The 19,176-nt window shown below is 35.8% G+C and overlaps 1 protein-coding gene across 1 annotated transcript in view; it reads right to left on the minus strand.

Moving 5' to 3' along the window:
• The window catches only part of LOC121905492, a 344,732-nt gene that overhangs the window by 256,209 nt on the left and 69,347 nt on the right, over window positions 1-19,176 (minus strand). The gene's annotated exons all lie outside the window — the stretch shown is intronic.

Consider the following 19,176-nt stretch of genomic DNA (forward strand, 5'->3'; position numbering starts at 1 on the left):
CTCCACTCACATTTATAATTTTTCAGTTCCTGACATGATTGATATGTACCTCCTACTTTAAACTCTAAAACAACCTGCAGTGCCTTTCCTTTATTCAAAGGTATATGCAAAATAATTTGAGAAGATGACCTCTCATTTAGGCTTTCATTACAACCAAATCATGAGAGTGAAAATAGTTGTTCACTGGCATGGAGGTTTTGTGGGAAACACTCAGAACTACTTTCTTCTTCTAGATAAACAATCACACTTGAAACTTGAAACCCTTTTGAACAATTACAGACACAAATGAATGTTATGATCAGTGTGCACATTTTGAAAAACTTGGCGGTAAAAACACACGTGTGACTCTGTCAGATCAATATACTTGCTTCATATATATTGTTTTTAGATCACTTCATTCTCTCAAATAATCAGAACCAAACATAACAATGAGGGAATTTATTATAGATTTTAAAATAGAAAATATGTTGAATGACCCTCATACAGTAAACAGTGCTCCATTGTTGCCACCTGGTAATTTCAAAGGATACAGTACATTCATAGGCAACACATATTTATTTGTAAAGCACCTTTCAACAACAAGACAATTCAAAGTGCTTTATGTGAGACGTCAAAAAAGATATTAAGACAAGATATCCAGTATAAAAAGAAAGCATTATAAAAAAGACACTGATAGAATTAAAAAATAATAAAATACAAGATTATAAAAAGATCAAATCGAACAAAACATAAAAAACAAAAGAACAAAAATGTGTCTTACATCTACAAGAGTTTTAGTTCTTGTTGACACTGTCAGAAAGGTGATAATTCAACTTAATGTTTATTATTGAAGTCGTAGTGGGCAGTGTTGTTGTTGTTCTGGACTGCATTATATTAAAAGGTGTTTCTAATATTTTGTCCATCCCCCGTTTACATACATGAGGGGGGAAGAATATTAGAAACATCTTTTAATATAATGCGAAACATCACCAAACACTATGACCTTAATAATCAACATAAACATTTTTTCAAGATTAAATACTGTTATGATACTATATATATATACTGTATGATTTTTCTTTGGTAACATCAGAACCAATGATGATTCTCTTCATTTCTCTTTTCCCTTTAAGATCTTTCAACTGATAAATATATTTACATTATTTGTCAGGACTTTAAGTCTTTCACACACTCTGCTGCTAAAAAACTTGAATGAGCCACCTGATCTAAACATCACATGTTCTTGTTGTTATAACGGAGGCTAAAATAAATCACCCTCTGTATTTGATTTGTTGCATTTTGTTTTCATAGTTAAAAATAGTCACAATGCAATAATTTTACACTTGTGTCTTAAAAACTTTGGACGGCTCTGTTTCTTGATTTCCTCTTGTCCTCCTCAGTGCTAGAGATAGCAGTAGTGCTGCAACTGATGAGTGGATCACTGAGAAATAAAATAAAATATGGGAAGACTTGTAAAATACTCCTTTAACTGTTTGTTTGATCAGGTCCAAATGTTCTGTAATATTCTAAATAATTAGGTCAGCAGCAAAAATGGGATTGTTTTTGCAACTCAACAGGCCACTTCTGTGTTTTTATTTGTTTATTGTTTTTGGCTTTGGATCCTGAGCTGGTGTCTCACAACTGCTTCACCAGATCGTTCCTGTTTATTTTCTTGAAAAGCATCTTGGTCACCTCTGCAGCTTGTTGGCTGTAGGTCTGCTCCATCAGATCCACCACATGTTTCCTGTCTGCCTTCTCCAGTTTGCTCTGTGGGATGCACGGGAGTTCTGCCGGGATGAGGTCTCTGTCCTGCAAAAACCACTTGAAGTCTTCGAATTTTTCCTCTCTCAAACGTTGCAGCATTTTCAAAAGCTTCTCTTTAATCGTTGTGATTGTTGCTGCCTGGTGAAATACAAACAAATAAACAAAGGGAGATGATTTGAACATAATTTTATTGATTAGAGCTGAACAGCTCCTCTGAATGCAGCATCAGTTCTAATCATGATTTAAAATATTGGATGATTTTCAACCTGCATCTTATTTGTTGTGAAAAGTCAGACTGATGTGACATTACTCACTTTCTGGACCAGTGCAGATAGTTCATCCACACTTTGTTCCTCTGAGGAGAAATGGAATAAAACACTTTGCATCAGGCTTTCTTGATTCATAAAGATTTACAATACAAAGGGTTTTATCAAAAAGTGACCAACAAAGCAAACACAATCTTGAATCTCTCACCCTCTAATCATTGTGATTTCACATCAAAGTGCAACTTTGTGCTGCTCCTTTCACTCACACAATCAACAATTTCTATATAAATTCTACTTTTTTATTTAAAGTGGAGCTTACTTAAATTTTAGAGATCCAAATAAAACACAAATGAACACAATGATTAAAGAGGAATCAGAGCCCATTAAGTGTTTAATTTGACAGGTCAGTTCTACATTTTATAAATATAATGTCATTCATCCTCCAAATGCCATTTTTAAACCCTCAAATCTCACTTTTTTGTTTTATTTGTTATTCCATGCAGCACTTACATTAGCCACTATAATGTGTCTAACCCTTGATCAAATTAGACCTGTTCTGTTTTGGGGGTTTTTTTTGTTGTTTTTTTTCTTCTAAGTGTTAAAAGTCATTTCATGAGAAAATTGCATAGTTAATACCTGTGGACCTGCCTTCAGTCAAAGTATTTCCACCAGTTGCTCCACTTGAGGATCCCAAAGCTGTAAGAAATTTAGAGAAAATTGTAATTGTTGAACAATTGTATTGTTCTTCTTTAACGTCACTGACACAGAAAACAAACTGCTTTCTTTAATGATCAGAACACTTGAGAAAAAACTTGGCTAATATAAAATCAGGATCTGTCTCTCAGCTTTTGTTTCTCTTAATTTGCCCTTGATTTGCACCTCCTGTTTATGAATCCCTCAGTGGGTTAGTGTCTATTAGTGTCTACAATACAGATCAACTAAATAAAAGTTTAAGTGAGGGAATACATACTTTACAGAGGGATAAAGTTTCAAGTAAAATTCAAAACCAAAGCTACAACAGCTACAAAGATAGGGAAACATGTGTGGTTACAATAAAAAAGACTAAAGACAACAAACAAAATGTAAATTAACAAAATGTAATGAAAATGTAAATAATGTTTAGATTGCATTCTGGTAGAAACATTTTTATTTCTTGAAAAATGTACTACAGTAACTGCTAAAACATTGAAATCAAGATATTGTATTTGAGTGAGTATTTGCATAAGGCATAAATAAGGATCAATAAAGGATGGCGGTTTTCTGTTTTTCTTATTGTAAACAAATCTCATGTGCAGAGTCAAACCAACAATGAATCGATCCTACTTACAAGTATTGTGTTTATCCAAAGCCTGATATATGTGCCGGAAACCTCCGTTGTTTTCAAAAAACTATTAAAAACATGTTAATGAGCCACATCGCTGCACTGGGTGACATGTTCCTTCATCCCTGAAGACAGTGGTTACCGTAGTAATCTGTAACTGTTCCTGTTAAGAGACTCGCGTCCTCGCACATGAACGGTGGCCTCTTCCTGACATAGAAATACTTTGTGGAGAGTAAAAACTTGATCGCTGTTATTAGTTATTGGAGCCATTTTTAAACAACTAACCACACTCTTTATGGCACAGAGGAATAACATGTCAGGCTTTGGATACAGACACAATACTTGTGAGTAGAATTGATTCATTGTTATCGTTGCTCTGCACATGAGATTTGTAGACAATAGAAAAGCTGAAAATTGCCATCCTCATCCCTAACTATAGGCAGTCCTAAACTTCAATAATCACTCAAGAATAATGTATTTTGAACAACGTTATTATCAGTATTTCAGTCGACTTTACATTTAAGGCAGCAAAATGCAATGTTTGCCAACATGCATGTTTTTAAGGTGAAGTGCCTCTTTATGTTTTGTAATGTACCTACCTCTCACTGTAGCACCAGCTGGTCCAGCTGATGATGCTGCAGCTGCAACACATTAAATGATAACCTTATAATAAATACATTGTTCTAGACAAGAATACTTCAGCAGGCAAACCAAAGTACAAGAATACTGCACAGAATAGCTGGCCTAGTTCAGCTCTGCAAATTCAGCTAAAGACAACTTCTCAGCAGTTTATTTAAAATGGTCAAATGTGAAATATGTGAAAAACAAACAAAACACAAATACTTAGGTGCTACAATAATATCATGGCGATCTTACGATTTGGTTTAAAAACTACAAACATTTAAAACATTGATGAAATTCCAATTGGTTTTATTCTGGTTGAAATATTTGCAACAAATGTGTGAAATATTTATGACATATGACTGAAATCTGAAATCTGATATAGTAATGGACAGTACATAGATGCAGTGTCTTACCTTCTAAATGACCAGATTTTGGATAGTCAGCTGAAATGAAATGGAGAACAAAACAAATAGTGACAGCTGATATTGTAGGTTTATGTATTGCATTCACAATAAAAGATTCAATAACAAGACATTTTAGCTAAATAAAATATATATTTCATCAAATATCATTACTATTTTAACTGCAAAGGGCCAGTTCTAGTTGTTTTCATCAAAAACCACCGGATGTTATTACAGCTTTGATCAAATTTATTGTGTTGGGTCTTTGATAAATCGTTCTGTCCCAATACCCATACTTGCTGTTTTAAGCACTTCTATGTGTTTCTAACTATTCATGGAATTAAATAAAGAGGAATTTATCCTCATTATCACGTATTAAATGGCAGGTGAACACATAAATCAGACAGCTACAACCAGAATATTACAACCACAGAGCAACACGTCTATTTTCAGTGTGCATTGGTGTTGGTGATTCAGCTTTAATTTATTATTGACATTAATTATATAGAATGGTTAAGTTAATGTAAAAGACAGAATGCTTTTTCATATAGTGTGGGTAATATTGTTTAACAACCACTGACCTTTTCGAATTTTACAGGTCCACACTGGTTCAAACACTGGTTCACACACTGGTTCACTCTTATTTGTATGACAGTGTGAGAGTGTAAAGTTGAAGTTTCTGTCTGGATTTTCAATGAACACTTCATAGAAATTCGGGTCTTGGCTGTCATATCTGAGGGTTAATTTCTGTGTAAAAATACAACATAAAAGGAGAGGAGGAGTTAGTTTTTGACAAAGGTAAACAGTCAAGTTAAAACCTTTACAACAAAAACAAAACTAGTTGATTAGTGTCTGGTCATTAGGAACACTGTTTTGCACATGCTCAGATCATTCACATTTCTGTCTGGCTGCTGATCTCTCCCAAACTCTGAACACAGCGAGCAAAGCTGACTCCACATTCACCAAGCAGTATTGGCAACCTTCTTGAAGTAGCTTATGTGTGACCAAAAAGTCAATAGATTTGTCACTAGGCTCTTAAAAGCTGTATCTAGGGAGAACGTTGCTAAGTTGACAACACTGATCACATGTCCCTTTGTACAAATTGCCAATACAAACAATGATGCATCTATTTACAATTAAAGGAGTCTAAATGCCAATTCCCTTAATTGTATCCATGTTTCTCACTTGCATAGTTTCCTTGTGTCTTATGTTGTGTTCACATCATATTGTTCAGTGTTTAATTGCCAAGTTGGAAAAGCCGTTCACATCAGCTACCTGGTTGCATTTCTGAGTTGAAGGTGTTTTAAATTTCTGACAGTTACAATATTTCCAACTTGACTGAAAGAACTACAAAAGTGTAAAAATCCCTTTAGCAAAATGGCTGCAATTTCACCATCAGTTACATCTAAATAAAATCAAATATTAATACAAATACAATAAATCAATCTAATTGAAAAAAAAAAAAATGAATAAAATGTGCAAGGCCATTTGTGACCACACCATTTGCACCCCTCCTTGCAATGACTTTGATCCTATTTTGTCTTTTCATACAATACGTCTGAACCACAATTCACTACATAACTGAAGCAACACCTGTGAGCTAGTTCAGGCAGCCCAAGTCAAGTTGCTGCTCCACTCACAAGCCATACTCCCCTCACTGACATATATCCACCACACCCACCTAATCTTAGTGGAGTACTTAAGTTGTTAGTACTCTGCTCACACTTTTGCTGCATCCTGCTGCTCATACAAGCTCATACTATGCTATGATTTCTTGCTGCTGTTCATAGACCTACAGCATTTCAAAAGCCTGACCTCCACCCCAGCATACACCTGTAGGCTCTGAGTCTATGGGGCCAAAACAGTGACATTTACATTTTGGCATTGAAAAAAAAAAAATTGACATTCAAAACAAAACCTGAATTGCGACAAAGATTGGATATCTGAGGACGATGGAATCATGGCGGAGCACCTGTGTACTGGAGACTGGACAAGTTCAACTCGGGAGTACAAACTTCTGAGGACGGGAAGACGCTTAATAAAATAAAACAAAATTTAATATAAACTGATCTGTTTGTTTTAATACATTTATATTTATGTAAATGTGGTGATATCTGTACATATAGAGCCCCAGAGGTAGCGCTGCTCTTCTGTCCAGAAAGAACATGACGCTTCACTTTACATTCAGAAAAACTAATGAGGCAGCTGATGAGGCAATTCATCTGTGACTCCAACATTTATTTTCCAAGAGGATTATATTGTATATCAAAATGCTACCGAGACATTAGAACCAGCGGTGAATCACCAAAGAGCTGCACAGATCAGTTCATCAGATCATGTTCTCCCCAGGGTGACAACGTAGGACTGATTTCAGCCGGCCAGCGGCTCCTCAAATCTCCCAAAACATTGCAGCAGATTTACAAACAGGTGTTATTTGGATAAACTGACCACATATTTGGAATCTACATGGTTACTTTCTCGCCAGAAAAAATATTTAATCTTAATAAAGTGAAATATTAACAGTCTTAGAGTGAAATTACAACAGTCTGGCTCAAAATCTCTGCCATGATTCCATCGCCCTCAGATATCCAATCTTTGTCACACTACAAGGCACACTGGGTAACGGAGGCCCAGCAAAGGTCCTCCTCACTACACCAAAAAGATGACAGAAAGTAGAAATTGAAAAACAGAAAGTTGAAACTGAAAACCAGTGACACTGATAAAATACTGACAGTGTAAAAAAATATCTGTCACTGAAAAAAGACAGACATGAAGAAAAAATCTGAAGACTGACATTGAAAAACACATCATTATGCAAAAAAATATAAAAATAAAATAAGGTAATAAAATCCGTGTTTTATTCTTCAGTGGAATTTGTTCCAGTACCAATATGATTTCCAATACAAGTGTTTTCTTTTTCAGCTCAGGTTTTGTTTTGAATGCCAAATTATATTTTCGATGAAAAAATGTAAATATCACCGTTCTGGCCCCATATGAGTCTATCTGCACCTAGGAGGGAAGTTAGTACTGTCACTCCCAACTCCCTGCTGTGCGAGATCAATGTTTTCTTGTGGGAATTCAAGAGATCAGAGCCCAGACGCCAAACATTAATGCTGTACATGCTCTACATTTAAATAATAATCTACCCCACGTGAGTTGGTTGACTGAAATGTAAGTAAAAAATTATACCGGAGGGGAAATTTCTGCTGTGTCGATGTCTGTGGTGAGGACAAATCCTTGTTGCATTTTCAGGTATTTGTTTGGATGTGGCTTTTCGATTATTTCATATCCTGTGGAGAATTTCTTCTTGTCCACTCTCTGAAGGAAAAAACAACACATACAAAACTGCTTCAAGGTTACAGTAGCAAACATTGTCATTTGTGTTTTAAAGTACATGAACAAGCAATATGGTTTTTACAATAGAGTATTAAGGCCACTGTTGGGAAAAAATGAAATGTGAGATTTAAAGAATAGTCATGATATTGAGGAAAAGATCATGTTATGAAAATAAGTCAGTAAATTTGAGCATATTTTATTTTGAGAATAAACTTTTAATATTATGTAAAATTTTGCGACAGATTTTGAGAATAACCAAATACACTGCAGTAGGATTGTGGTTTAATGAGTAAACAGGCGAGAGCAGCCTTCATTAAAAATTAAGTTATAGTACATTTCATCAATGAGGAAATACTTACTGTATCACACCAGCAGTCAAAATACAATAAACCAACTGCATTATTTCTGAGTTGTATAATCTTATGAAGCAGCTGCTGAAGCACATTGAGCACTTGGTTTTGTCCAGACAGCTGAGCCAAAGAGCACAGAGATCAAATCTCAATGTATGGTGTCGGAAAAGGATTGAAGGCTGCTGCACATTGACATGCAGTGAGCAGTGGGCTTAATTTGAAAAGTTTCAATTTGTCAGTGAGAACTATTAGCCTCCAAACAAATATTAACTTCTGACAGAAATCTGAGCAGAATCACTTGGTCCATTATCTTAAAATAAGGAAACATGTCCATTACGCTGTCTTATGTTTTAGGTAGCTTATCTTCAATACAATGTGCATAAAAATAAGTGGAAATGTGAAATTTGTTAATGTTCATACATGTGTGTTTCAATGTTAAGTCATATTTTTGGATATCGTTTTAAGAAGATTTTTAAATGGGAATACAGAAAGGGGAAAAAAAAACCTTCTGTGACCAGCGACTCCTCCCACTTCACAACTCTATTCTCACAATTTCACTTTTTTTCACCACTGGCCCTAATACTCAGTTGTAGGTTTTTTAAATCTTATTATATAATACATTTGTGACAGTAAGATATTAAATAACCTGTTGTAGAGCAGGATCATGTGGGATCAGATACACATGTAGTTTGAGGAACATTGTGTTTGTTTTATAGTATATTAACACGTTGCACTTTATTTTCACTGGAAAGCCAATTTTCATCAGAACCGCTCTTGGAGAGAAAACTGGTTCGGATAACTTGACATGGGATGATGTGACCTCAGACACGTCCTCAACAACATCTCCACAGGCATCTATGTGTAGGACTGCAAACTTGTCTAATATTGTAGAGTCATCTGCACAAAATACAAGCACATATATTTAGTGTGGAGAAAGGGATTGTATCTGAATACATTTAAATACATGTTTACTTATTTCTTCATGTCCACTTACCTGTGCAGATCCAGTGTGGCAGGTACACTTCATTTAACTTCCCAGCAATGACTGTGATGTCCAGTAGAGGACCTGCAGGCATGTATTGTAAGCTTTCCATTCTCTCCATGTGTTCTTCCCAAGACCAGAACTGGTACTTAAAGCTGACCTTTTCTTCACAGACCCATCGCAGGTCAGAGACACTGCATTCAAACCTTCCTTCTTCAGACTGTAGGCTGAAAGAAAAAAAAACAAATGAGTTTGTGCATATGTGCAAAAGTGTAATAGAGTAAATGTAAACTTAACCAGTAGGTGCCTTGATTTTATTTAAAGCAATGTGTCTAATTATCACTGTTACTGTAACATGGCAGGAAAAAGATCTTAGTTGTCCCTCTGGGAAAAAATTCAAAGAACCTTGCTTAAATGTTTGCCATAGTTCCAGTTTGTTGTGACACAATATTGAAGATGTTATTTTTACCTGTAAGTTGGAGCCTCATCTGCATCTGTACTGTTCACTTCAGGTTCAAGTTTAGTCCAGTCATTGGACTCCTGCACAGGAGGACAATCACTTTTGTAAATACTGTAAGTGGAATTGTTCCTGTTTAATCTTTTTCAACATCATACAAATGAACAAATTAAAAAAAAAACATTGAAAGAAAGGGATTACCATAATGCTTCCATGAGCCTCAAACTCCAAGCTTCTTGAAGGCCCTTGTTAAAACACATTGGAAAATGTTGTGTTATGTTATGTTTATATATAAAATTATATTTTAACTAACAAATGCTTTGCTGCTTTAGCACTATGTGCTACATAACACTCCTCCAGTATGAGAACAATATGTTAAAGTAGCAGCACTTAACAGGACTTCTGTTATGTACAACTATAGACTAGCTACATGTAGCTGTACATGTAGCCAACATCAAACATGTAAAGTAATGAGTGTTGATAATGCCGTCATGCTATATAGTCAATGTCCTGTATCATGCTGTTGTGGTACCAAACCAGATACCGAAAACCGACAACTTAATGATGGTGTAAGTGTTTGTTTTTTTCACACAACTTACCTTTGGATCCTGAGCTGGTGTCTAACAAACTCTGCACCAGATCCATCCTGTTCATCTTCATTAAAACCTCCCTGGTCACCTCCACAGACTGTTGACCAAAAATCTCCACCATCAGATCCACTAAATCAACTGTGCTGTCTGCCCTCTCTATTCGGACTCCTGGGATTCTTGGGAGATCTTTCATTTGTAGGTTCTGCAGCCACCACTTGACCTGCTCGATCTCCCCGAGACATAATTCTTCCAGTGTTTCCAAAAGCTTCTCCTTAACTCGTGTCATTGTTTCATCCTGATGGATTCAAAGTGATCAAAGGGCATTTATATAATATTTCCACTGTAATGATAAAACACTGATGTCTTTGCATCAATATAAAAATTTAAATCATGTGACTAATATTAACCACATGAGGCAAAATTATACATTTAGTGAAACTGGACTCATGCACCAGAGGACAATCACTTTTGTTAATAACTGGAATTGTTCAATTTACAAATAAACAAAAGAGCAAATTGAATAATAAAATTGATTACCATAATGCCTCCATGAGCCCCAGACTCCAAGCTTCCTGAAGGACCTTGTTAAAACACATCAGAAAATGTTTCAAATGATGTTTATAAATGGAATAATATTGTAACTTTCCAGATGCTTTGCTGCTTTAGCACTATGTGCTACATATTCTCCTATACTTTCATATACTCCTATTCTGTACACACACATCTATTGTGTGTCTGTCAATCCTGGGAGAGGGATCCATCCTCTGTTACTCTTCAAGAGGTTTCTTCCATTTATTCCCTGTTAAAAGGTTGTTGTTTGTGACATTGGCCTATACAAATACAGTTGACTTGACTACATAGCACTGCTCCAATATGAGAGCAACATGTTATGCAGGACTTACTGCTGAGAAAAGTCTAAGTTGAGGAAAAGTGGCAGCACTACACAGGACCTCTATTATGTACAACGTACAGGCTAGCTACATGTAGCTGTTGTAGTGACCATTCCTCATGAGAGGGAAAGATTATACAATAAAAATATAGGAACAATCATATAATTGTTTGTTTTGCATGTACATATATTACAATAAACAACTGGATAGTAGCCAACATCAAACATGTAAAGTAATGGGTGTTGATGTTGCTGTTATGCTATATAGTCAATGTCCTATATCATACTGTTGTGGTACCAAACCAGATACCGAAAACCAACAACTTAATGATGGTGTAAGTGTTTGTTTTTTTCCACACAACTTACCTTTGGATCCTGAGCTGGTGTCCAACAAACTCTGCACCAGATCCATCCTGTTCATCTTCATTAAAACCTCCCTGGTCACCTCCACAGACTGTTGACCACAAATCTCCACCATCAGATCCACTAAATCAACTGTGCTGTCTGCCCTCTTTATTTGGACTCCTGGGATTCTTGGGAGATCTTTCATGTGTAGGTTCTGCAGCCACCACTTGACCTGCTCGATCTCCCCGAGACATAATTCTTCCAGTGTTTCCAAAAGTTTCTCCTTAACTCGTGTCATTGTTTTGTCCTGATGGATTCAAAGTGATCAGAGGGCATTTATATAATATTTCCACTGTAATGATAAAACACTGATGTCTTTGCATCAATGTAAACATTTAAATCATGTGACTAATATTAACCACATGAGGCAAAATTATACATTTAGTGAAACTGGACTCATGCACCAGAGGACAATCACTTTTGTTAATAACTGGAATTGTTCAATTTACAAATAAACAAAAGAGCAAATTGAATAATAAAAGGGATTACCATAATGCCTCCATGAGCCCCAAGCTCCAAGCTTCTTGAAGGACCTTGTTAAAACACATCAGAAAATGTTTTAAATTATACTATGTTTATAAATGGAATCATATGGTAACCTTCCAGATGCTCTGCTGCTTTAGCACTATGAGCTATACTCTCATATATTCTGTGCACACACATCTATTGTGCGTCTGTCAATCCTGGGAAAGGGATCCATCCTCCGTCACTCTTCCTGAGGTTTCTTCAATTTATTCCCTGTTAAAAGGTTGTTGTTTGTGGTATTGGTCTATACAAATAAAATTGACTTGACTTGACTTCATTACATGGCGCTGCTCCAGTATGAGAGCAATATGTTATGCAGGACTTACTGCTGAGAAAAGTCTAAGTTGAGGAGAAGTGGCAGCACTTCACAGGACTTCTGTTATGTACAACGTACAGGCTAGCTACATGTGGCTGTTGTAGTAACCATTCATCATGAGAGGGAAAGATTATACAATAAAAATATAGGAACAATCATATAATTATTTGTTTTGCATGTACATATATTACAATAAACAACTGGATAGTAACCAACATCAAACATGTAGATTAATGGGTGTTGATGTTGCCATCATGCAATATAGTCAATGTTCTGTATTATGCTGTCGTGGTACCAAGCCAGGTACCAAAAACCAACAACTTAATGATGGTGTAAGTGGAACTTAAAACTAAATTCTTCTCACAAATAACGCAGAGATAAGTTTGCATGACATTTTTTTTTTAAATAATTATAATCATTATAATTATTTACCCAGGTGTTTGGAAATCCATCCAATCATCAGTGTCCTGTCTTATGTTGTCATTGTACCAAGCCAGGTACCAAAAACTAAAGCGGCAATGCACATTTTTTACATCTTAATGATGGCATAATGGAAACTTAATCATGATTAATTACATACATTACACACATTTTTTTTTGCCAGATTACAATAAATGTACAATTTTCAATAACAGTTTTCATTGGAACTACTTTTCTTAAACCACAGAAATAATCCTTATAAAACTGTTGACAGCATGTTTTGAGGTTTATTCAGTTTAACAGAGACATTGAACATTGAATAACTATTGACTGTATCATATTTTAGGACTGTGGGATGTTTATGATTTGTGCGTATGCATGGTCTAAGGCAGTTCTAAATTTGTTTGCAGAGTAAGAACAAATTGTAAGAACATATTGATGAAACCTGGATTTGTGCTTAAAACGTTTTAAGCACAGATTAAATGTTTCTGAATGAGGCCAATTGTCTTTTTATTTTACGTTTTCACCTTGATTGGACAGTCAGACAGAATATGAGCGGACAGAGTCCGGTATGACATGCAACAAAAGTCTTTGACTGCAATCAAACCAGTCCATTACAGTTATATATTCTGCATATCAAATGTTTGATTTTGGAATTGTACTGTTTTTTGTTTTTTTTTTCCACAAAACTTACCTTTGGATCCTGAGCTGGTGTCTGACAAACTCTTTTTGTATTTGGCTCTAGGAGTGGCTGACTGACATCTGAGAGCTGCAATGTTAACTTCCCTACTGTGCTACTGACTGGAGAATGTCGTAGTCTGATAACGATGATACAAGAATTTTTTTTTCATTTTTCAGCAAGCCCACATAGCCTTGGTTATGTAACATTAGCAACTGAAGACGTCTGTCACTTTACAATATGTAACATTTGGGAGGACCCATCGTGCTGTTAAATTTGTTTTCCACTCAGAAAGTGTAAGCTAGCAAGCTAGGCTAACTAACTTCCACTCAGAGTAGAAGATAGCCTAGCTCTCTAACCTTAGATTCCCACCAGTCAAGAAGCAGACAGAATATGAGCGGACAGAGTGCGGTATGACGTGCAACAAAAGTCCCTGGCTCTAATCAAACCAGTCCATTACAGTTATGTGGTACGCACCTTAAACATCAGACTTTTAAGAAGCCGCTTGTGTTTTTTTTGTTTTTTGGTAACTTGAGAGAAGAAACCCTTAGAAAAGATCTTGCTTTTTCAAGCAGTAGATGTCATTTTGGAAATTATGCTATATGTAGGACTCTAGTTATTCTGGGTTTACTTTTGGCTTGTTGTTGCTGTGGACAATTTAAAAACAGTGACTGATCTACAGTCATTGACTATAATGACTATGCAGCATACAGTAAGTATCTTTGCTTGTGATAATGGCATCTAGATAATATAACAATCAAAACAAACACATATTCAAATGGCTGCCTGACAGTCCAAATGTATTTTTAATGATGAAAAAACAGTCACATTAAATGGAATAAGACTCCAGTCTGCATATCAAATGTTTGACATTGGAATTGTACTGAATGTATGTCTTGTTTTCAAAGACTTACCTTTGGGTCCTGAGCTGGTGTCTGACAGACTCTGCACCAGATCTCTCCTTTTCATCATCCCTAAAACTTTCCTGGTCACCTCCACAGACTGTTGACCGTAGAGCTCCACCATCAGCTCCACTAAGTCAACTGTGCTGTAGGTCCTCTCTATTTGGACTCTTGGGAGGTGTTTCTGTCTTCGAAGTTCCTGCAGGACCTCTTTGAATTGCAAGAATTCCCAGAAACGTAATTCTCCCAGTGTTTCGAAAAGCTTCTCCTTAACTGGTGTCATTGTTTCGTCCTGATGGATTAAAAGTGATCAGAGGGCATTTATGTAATATTTCCACTGTAATAATTAAACACTGATGTCTTTGCATCAATGTAAACATTTAAATCATGTGATTATTGTAACAACTAATATTAATATATTACACAAAATGATACATTCAGAAAGACAAAGTGTGAGCACAGTGTCATTCATTTCATTTATTTTTTATAAACTGGTTATTAGTAATTGTGATTTATTGCATGTCTCCAACTCTTTCTGCAGCTGTGATATTTCTGCTTTAAAAACTCTTTCCACCTATTTACCATCAAAGTTGAATAAGAGAGTCTGGAAAAACGTACATCCTAAACATGTAGTTGTCCTGTTGTCATCCTCAGTGGTAGAGATAGCACAGATTTTATTATAACATTATTGGTGGATATAATATTTCAGCTCAAAAGCTCAATCTGAATCCTGCCTCAGTTCAGTGAGCACCATCTGATGAAATGATGTCATTGGTTTGTATCATTATTAAGAGAAGGGAGGGAATTATTATTACTGAAGAGAAGGAAATAAAACAAGACTCATGAATGTCTGGTTTACCATCAGGTGATATAATCAGATACTATCAGACTATCTTGCTTTTAAAATAAATCTAATATTAAGGATTAATCAATCAGAATCCTGCTTCAGTTCAGTGAGCACCATCTGATGAAATGATACCATTGGTTTGTATCATTATTTAAAGTGGTCAAGATGAGGATCATTTTCAACCAGCAGCTATTTGATGAAAGCTGTGTTGTGTAAAGTGTGTCTGATGTGACATTACTCACTTTCTGGGGCAGTGAAGACCTCTGCTTCTCTGAGGAGAAAGAAAATAGAAAATGACTCAAGACTGATTAAACATCATACTATAATCAGTTTTAGTCAGATTTAGTTGCAATAATAACTGTATGATAAACAATAATCATACAGAGAGAAGAGAGGTTGGATATCATATCATTAAAACCTTTGAAATCTAATAGAATCCAATATAAAAGTCCTGCAACAAATATGATTGTCTTTAAGTAAAGATTATCACCTCACAAATAATCTTTGATGTCAAATAGGATTTACAATGTTGTCAAATTATAATATTCAGTGTGTCAGAGAGGTGTTCATTCAACTTCATGGTCATTTTTTAGGTCCAAGCATTGATGTACTGTATTATACTGTCAATTGTACCCAATATTTTGCCTCCCCTTAAAGTCAAACTGAAACTGGAATTCTCCTCACTTTGTTTGGAAGGAAACATAATCTATAATGATACTGCAGCTATTGTGTATCATTTTCATTTTTCCAAGAGGATAAAACCGTCTTCAGAAACATTTGTGAAATTAGCATCTGAGCTTCAGGCTCTAGGAGTGGCTGACTGACATCTGAGAGCTGCAATGTTAACTTCCCTACTGCACTACTGACTGGAGAAAGTCGTAGTCTGATAACGATGATACAAGACTTTTTTTCCTTTTTCAACAAGTCCACATAGCCTTGGTTATGTAACATGAGCAACTGAAGACGTCTGTCACTTTACATTATTTAACATTTGTGAGGCTCCATTGTGCTGTTAAATTTGTTTTCCGCTCAGAAAGTGTAAGCTAGCAAGCTAGGCTAACTAACTTCCACTCAAAGTAGAAGATAGCCTAGCTCTCTAAAGTTAGATTCCCACCAGATGTTACATGTCAGAGACGTGTTGATTTAATTAATGATTTGTTGCCCCCTGCCTACTACTTTTCTCACACTTTACATTGGTGATTAAATGAAGTTTGCACTCAAGCAGATTTACTGTATGTTTTTAAAATAAATTATTAGAAGTATTCATTAGATACATATAACTATGTAATGTGACAGTTTTTGTCTTCTTTGTTTTACCTTTGGGTCTTGAGCTGGTGTCTGATAACCTCTGAACCAGATCAGATCTGTTCATTTTCTTGAAAATCTTCTTCATCAGATCCACAGACTGTTGACCACAATTCTGTAACATCAGATTCACTATGGCTGCTCTGTTTGCTCTGTAACTCAACCTCAGTGAGATGTCAGGGAGGTTCATCTGGGAGACAGTCAACTGCAGGACCTCTCTGAATTTCTTTAACTCCTGAAAACTCAAATCATTCAGGGTTTCCAAAAGCATCTCTTTAACAGCTGCCATTGTTGCTACCTGGAATAATCAAAACATTAATGAGACATACAGTATATTTAATCCAATAGAAAAAAAACACTAAAATAGTTTCTCATTGCATCTCATGAATGTAAGTGTAGATGTGGGTGTTATATGTTTATCTGTGAGAGGAAACATGTATATGTTGACATTTCCTCATCTAATCCTCAGTGTTAAAGATATGAAACATTACTGATGGATAAAATTGTAGGTTGAATGCAGCTTCAGTGAAAAATATTCAGCTTAAATCATGAGTTTGGATTGTATCAGTATTTAAAATGTTCAAGATGAGGATCATTCTCAACCTTCAACTATTGAATAAAAGCTGTGTTGTATTGAGTCAGACAGATGTGACATTGCTCACTTTCTGGATCAGTGTAGAGAGCTGTTCATCCACATAATGTTTCTCTGAGGAGAAAAGAAATATAAAATGACTAATGAGTGACTGATGAAAAACAGATGAGAAACACTTTGTATCAGGCTATATTGCTTTGTACTAATTTACAAATTATTTACAAAATTATACTTAAACCACAACAGTGATGCAGACATTATCACTTACATTTTTTCACCCTGTCCCACAGTACTTTTTTTGGTTTTAATTGTCTTACTTTTGGGTCCTGAGCTGCAGTCTGACAGCCTCTGCACCAGATCAGGCCTGTTCATGTCTTTTAAAACCTTCTTCATCATCTCCACAGACTGTTGGCCGTACGCCTGCACCATAAAAAACACTGTGTCCTGCATGTCTGTTATCTTCAGCAGCCTCCAATTGATGTCAAAATGCTGTCTTGTGAGCCTCAAGTGATCCTGGAGGACTTGCTTGAAGTTCTTGAGCTCCCTGATATTCAAATCAGCCAGTGTTTCCAAAAGCAGCTCAATAACAGACGTCATTGTTTCTACCTGGTAAATACAAAGAAAATGTTCATTGGGCAAATGTACAATCTCTCAGCTGGGATGATTACAGATTTTTCTGTTAACATCTCATCAACATGTGTGTTTTTATAAATGTGGATATATACAGTTTACATTTCATCAGTGGTAGAGGTAACACTGATTTTTAACATTATTAGTTAACATTCTTGCTTCAGACCTCATGTGTACATGATGCAACCTGAATGTAGCTTCAGTTTTGAGAGAACCAGCTGGTGAAAATCAGAAATTTGTTTGTATCATCACTTATAATGTTGAACATGTTTTTTTCCTGCATCTGTTGAATGAAAGTTGTATCTGTAAAGTCAGACAGATGTGACATTACTCACTTTCTGGATCAGTGCAGGCCACTGTTCATCCAAAGAGTGTTTCTCTGAAGAGAAGGAAATAAAACGAGACTCATGAATGCCTGGTTTACCATCAGGTAATATAATCAGACACTATCAGACTGTCTTGCTTTTAAAATAAATCTAATATTAAGGATTAATTGCAAAAGGAAAAGAAAATCTGCTCAATAGTAACGTCCTAAAACTCAGTGTTAAAGCTTCACATAATGAAATGTAGATTAAAATAACTATGTCATCTGTACTCCTAGTTAAAGGAATAATATTTGTAATTTTGTTATTAGTGTTTCAAATGTATTATGGTACCTACCTCCCTCTGTGGTTTTTACACCAAACGCTTCAACTGATGATCCTGCAGCTGAAACACATTTAATGAACGTTGTTATTACATAATAAAAACACTGTGTGTAACCTTTACGTGTACTTGTCCTCAGTATAATACTCTTAACACTTGATGGCTGAAACCAATGTGGTTTCAGAAAACACTTAATCAGGGTGATAAAATAAAATACACAGACACTGCACACATCACATGACACAGATGGATTACAGGTGTGTGGATGGAAGACAGGAGGAGGCCTTGGTTACAGAAATCACAGAGGGGATGAATGAGAATGAGTGTCCATAGTGGAGCCAAGTTTAAGTCAAATTGTAGCTATACAAAAATACAACACAACATATTCAAGTGAAATGATGTAGACAACATTAGCCAAGTTCCTATCTGACCATATACAACATAAGACAGGTTATAATGAGCTCTAACATTTCCCTCTGAAGTGATCTTTGTCTTATTATTTTGTAATAGTAAATTGAATTAGTTCAATTAACCACTTCAAAAATGAAATGAAGTACCAACTAACTTTGTGAAGCTCATAATGTTTTTGTTGAGATTGTGTCAGGGAGGTGTTGTTTCAAATCTATATTTCTGCTGTCATGGTGGCCTATATGGTGTTGCTCCATTGCTTTATCTAATGTTTTGTACCCTTGCAGATTTATTAATTATTATAAATTAATGTGACATGGCAGTTGTCTTATTTATCTCACCTCTGGGTTCTGAGCTGGTCTCTGACAGCCTCTGCACCAGATCAGTCCTCTTCATTTCCATGAAAACCTCCCTGATCACCTCCACAGACTGTTGGCCACATCTCTCCACCATCAGATCCACAACTTCCGTCCTGTTTGCCGGGCCGAGTTGGATCCATGGAATGAATGGAAGGCCCTTCTTGAAGTAAGTGAACTGCAGGAG

This window comes from Thunnus maccoyii, chromosome 10 (genome assembly GCF_910596095.1).
Source record: "Thunnus maccoyii chromosome 10, fThuMac1.1, whole genome shotgun sequence".
NCBI lineage: Eukaryota > Metazoa > Chordata > Actinopteri > Scombriformes > Scombridae > Thunnus > Thunnus maccoyii.